Raw genomic sequence first — 5,442 nt, forward strand, 5'->3', positions numbered from 1 at the left:
AAATCAACCCAGCCCCCCCCCCCCCCAAAAAAAACTTTTCTTTAATTTTCCTTTTTGAAACTGCAATTGTTAGGAGGTCAACTCCCCCCCCCCCTAATATATAAAAAAAATCATTGAAAGTTTTATTATTTGTATGTAAATATTATTATTGTTTTTTAATTTCTAAGCTTTCACGGATATTTCTAATATCAACTAAATCTCAAAGCAGCTAAATTGACCTACCCCACTTGTTTTTTCCATGTATAATATTTGGGTATTTAGAGAGGGCATTATTCACTTCATCCAGATTTCCTTCTCCACAGTTGTTGAGAAACTTCTCCACATCTTTTTTAGAAAACATATTCCTATAAGAAAAAAAAATCATATATTTTGTATAGTGTTTTGACATAATTACAGAATACTGTAGGTATACTAGTGATACTGTAATATACTGTGATGTTCTAGACTTCATGAACATCATTATCAATGTAATTTCTTAATGTAAAAAAAGTTGTATTGATTTCCCCCTCCCCCTAACACAAGTGCCCCTAGAGGCCTTAAGGAACATAACTGCTAGTGCAATAATATAACAATAACTTACATTTCTGATGAAAAAGTTGACGAAGATGCTGATGAAGAAGAAGACAACGAAGAAGACAAGGAGGATGAAGACATATTCCTAGAATAAATTAATTAATTACATCCTGGTGGATTGTCCTCAATGTTCAGTGGTCCTTAATGTTTCTCAGACAAATCTTTAAAATTAGGATTTTTAGTGCCTATTTTATATTTATTTAGTTTAGAAAAAAGTAAGAGCCCTCCTCAGCTTATAAAAAGAAGGGAAGTGGGGTATCCAGAAATAATTTTAAGAAAGATCAGTCACCAGGTTATCTGTTGCATCATGAATTATAGTTTTATTACAGTAAAAAGTATTATTCCCTTACATTTATAATTATATTTAATAATCTTTGGTGCTACTTAGGGTTTTAATTATGATAACAGCTCCCTACTATTGATTTAAGCATACAAATTTTATTTCCAAATAGATTTATTTAAGTGGATTAATTAGAGGATATTTTATACTGTTTTTAAAATAGAATTGAATATATGTTTCAAAAGAGAAAAAAAAATCTGTGCATTTTAAATGTTCAGTTCTTTCTTTAAATTGTATCTCTTTAACCCTTACAGATTGGGGGGGAGGGGTTCTAGTTTTTTTTAATCTCATTTTTTTTGTAGGTAAGATGGAGAGCTGTGACTTCATGACTTTCTAGGTTTAGTAATTATACGCTAGCAAGAGTTGATTTTATTAGGAAATCTGGTCTGTGTCGGTCGTGGAGTCCGGTCAGTCAGTTGGGTAGCACAAAAATTTGAAAAAATTCTAAATAAATCTTAATTTCAACATTATGACTTTTGTGTATAAGGTAGAAACCTAAAATTTTTTTGTGAATACTTAGATATTAATGACCTTCTGAGAAAAGTGGTGTTATGACCGTTTTACTGCTCCCTGACCAACTTTATGACCGATTTTTTTTCCGGCTTTTACTATAGACATATATCATGAGCTGTTTTAAAATTTAGCGGCTGGTTGCTATAAAGCGGGTAAGGAGCGGTCTGACCGCTATGACTAGAAAAAGTAATTTTATCTAAAAATACAAATGAACCAACAGAAAATTTTTTTACGTCTTTATCTGTTACAGTAGCCAAGATAGTGGAGAGGGCTCTTAGAGCCCCCCCCCCCCTTGATCTGATAAGGTGGGAATTGGGGCCCGATCTTTAAGGGTTAAGGTTATATCTAAAAAAAATTTTATGTTTTTAAATGCATTATTATGAACAAAGCATTTTTTGTATAATTGGGTCATTGATATATTGCAATTTATCCACAATTGTTATAGGCACTAGAAAGAGTTTATAAAATATGTATTAGGAGAAGTAGCAGTTTAGCTGGTCAATCATGATTTATTAGTTTTATTACAGAATAATGGATTATTAATAATTAATTTAATAATCTTTGGTACTATTTGATGTCTTAATAACATTTCCCTACTTTTAAATTTTATTAAAAAATAAAATTATTCAAATAATATAAAACAATAACTCAGGGATCTAAAGGGACAAATCCCCAATGATGATATACAACAATGACCTTTCTTCAGATTACAATTAGTGGTTGAAACATTTGGAAACTCAACTTCATAAGCAAAACAATCAAATTGAATATAAAACGTAAAAGATTTTAAGCCAACAAATAAGAAAACATTATTATAAAAATTTGTGGACTAGTGTAATAAACAGCCAATGTCCCCTCCCTCCATGCTACTTTTGATAATTAGACTTAATTCCAATAAATTTTTTTCTATTAAAATTAATTTGCATTATATCAGATCTGTGTGTCTGTACCTATCTATCTTGTTTATGTTATTTGCTGAACTGATTTGATTCTTTGATGGGATATCATCCACCTCTGCATCAGAAGAAGACACAGTCCTAGAATAAATTAATTATTTACATACAGATATATTGCCATTTATAATTAGGCATACACGGTCTAGGAATTTTCAAATGTTCCATAGACAAACTTTTAAAATTAAGAATTTTGAAAGCTCAGTTTAGTAAGAGCCCACCTGCATATAAAAAACTTTCACTTAATTTGTATGAGTATTATACACCTCTGGATAATTTAAAATTTATCATTGTTAACCCTTATCAGTTGGGCCCCTTGCCGCACCTTAATCGGTTGGGGGGGGGGGGGCATTCAACACCCCCCAATATTATCTCAGTTCCTATAACAGCTAGAGGGCTAAATTTTTTGTGTCATACCCATATTGAAAAAGTCATGCAGTTTGGGCTCTTTATCTTTCACACACAGAAAATGAGATTGATTACATCAAGGTGGATTGTCAAATATATATATACTAGCGGCTGTGCCCCTAGAGGCCTCTAGTGACATTTAGATGTTTTTTTTTTATTGTAAATATCTAATTTGAGAAATGTTTTGTCTATGGTCAATCAGCTGTTAAATTCATGTCTCTACGCAGTGCCACTACGCTACGTAGAGACATTAATATGCTAGCGACACTATGTGACAGGAATAATTCAATTTTTTTTGATTTTATTGTAATTTCTTTTGGGGCCTCTCATCATCATCGCCATTTATCTCTTCTTTCCAGAGCGTAGGCCACGCACAATGGTTCTCCATTTATCTTTGAATTGGGCCTCATTAGAGGCTCCACTGAAAGATGAAAAATTCTCTTCTCTCAGTTCCTCAAGGAATTCCCTCCTCCAGGTTGTTTTTGGTCTACCTGGTTTCCTTTTTCCTGTGAAGGGGTCCCAAGTCAAGGCTTGATTGGTTAAATCATCATGCCCTTTCCTTAGAGTGTGCCCCAACCATCTCCATTTTCTCTGTTTTATTGTCAGTTTGATGTCTGACATATCACTGCGCTCTAAAAGCTCAGCATTTGTGATCTTGTTTGGCCAAAAGATCTTGTGGATTCTCCTAAGACATTTGTTGACATATGTCTGTAGCTTGGAGACCACTGCTGTGTTTAGGAACCAAGTTTCGGCCCCATACAGCAAAACAGACAGAACATTTGACTTGAAAAGTCTTAACTTGGTCTTTATGGAGATGTTGTTGGAATTCCAAATTTTGTTCAAGCTGGCAAAGGCTGTTCTAGATTTGTTAATTCTAGTGCCAAAGTGCCTCCAGCTTCATCAATTTTACTTCCAAGATACTCAAAGCAGTTAACATCCTCAAGAATTTGGTTTCCAATAGTTATTGGTTCTTGGAAGTTTGCATTTTATCTGAGTATTTTAGTTTTTGGAACATTTATTTCAAGTCCAACTTTCTTGGAAGTTTCAGCTATCATGTTAGTCCTTCTTTGAATTTGACTTCTATTGCATGTTAACAAAGCAATATCATCAGCAAAGTCCAGATCTCCCAAATATTTGGGATTGCCAAATAACTGCCAGCGAATGCCATCATTGCTTTCACAGTTCTTCATGATCCAGTCAATAGCAAGGAGGAAAAGGAAGTGAGAGAGAAGGCATCCTTGTCTGACACTGTTACAATCTCAAACAAGGTTGATAGTTTACCTTTATACATAACATTTCCACCTCCTTTATGATAGATAGCTTTAATGATATTGATTATCTTTTCTGGAATGCCATAGTGTCGGCAGATCTTCCAGAGAGATTTCCTGTCTAAAGAATCAAATGCTTTTTTTGTAGCCAATAAAGTTTACAAAAAGCTCAGAGTTCCATTCCTTGGATTGCTCTATGATGATTCTTAGAGAGGTTATCTGATCAATAGTGGAACGGTTCGGTCTAAATCCAGCCTGATTAGGTCTTAGCTTTTCATTAACCTTCTTCTTTATTCTATTAAGAAGAATCTTACTAAGTATACAGCCAGTTACTGAAAGAAGCATTATCCCTCTGTAGTTTCCACATTGGGTCAAGTCTCCTTTTTTGGCCAGTATTGAGATATGTCCATTTTTCCAGTCCTCTGGGCATAACTCATCATTCCATATCTTAGTGATCAAAGGTAGGAATGCCTCAGCAGATGTGTCTAGGTCTGCTTTCATGACCTCAGCTGGGATGTTATCAGGTCCAGCGGCCTTGTTATTTTTCAAACTTTTAATGGCCTCTTTGATTTCCAATAGATTTGGCGCTCGACAGTCAATGTCAAGTGCATCTGAGGGTGGAATCTCAGTTTCTTCCTCTGGAACTGGAAGATTCAGCAGTTCAGTGAAATGCTCTGTCCATCTATTTAGAATATCCTCATCAGTTTTAAGGAGTGAACCATCCTTGTTCCTGATGTGTGATCCTGATTTGTGTACTTTACCTGCAATGCTCTTAGTAATCTCATAGACATCTTTCATTCTATTTTGATTAGCAGCATTTTCTGCTTGCAAGGCAAGGTTTTCCAAGTGTTCTTTTTTGTCAATTCTGACACTTTTTTGGATTTCCCTGCTGAGCCTCTTATACAGGTCTTTATCTTCTGGAGAGTTTCTAGAGAGTGTCTTTTGTCTCACCTCTCTTCTTTGATCCATGAGATCAATGGATCTTTGAGTGATCCACGGCTTTTGGTTAGCCTTTTTGAAACCTAATTTTTCTTGGCTAGTATCATTATAAACTTTTTTGATACCTTGCCAAATATCTTCAACTCCATCTTCCTCTTGAAGAGTCAGCAACTCAAATCTATTCTTTAGAGTGAGCTTAAACTCTTGTAACTTTTCAGAGTTTTGAAGGGTTGTTAAATTATATTTCTTCCTGGGGTTAGGCTTTGTTTGGGGCCTCTAGTGGCATTTAAATGTTTTTTTTTATTTTAAATATCCAATTTGAGAAACAATTTGTCTATGGTCAATCGACTATTAAATTCATGTCTCTACGCAGCGCCACTACGCTACGTAGAGACATTCATATGCTAGCGACACTATGCGGCAGGAATATTTAAATTTTTTTCGATTT

Source organism: Acartia tonsa, chromosome 15 (genome assembly GCF_053477335.1).
Source record: "Acartia tonsa isolate MP-2025a chromosome 15, ASM5347733v1, whole genome shotgun sequence".
Lineage (NCBI taxonomy): Eukaryota > Metazoa > Arthropoda > Copepoda > Calanoida > Acartiidae > Acartia > Acartia tonsa.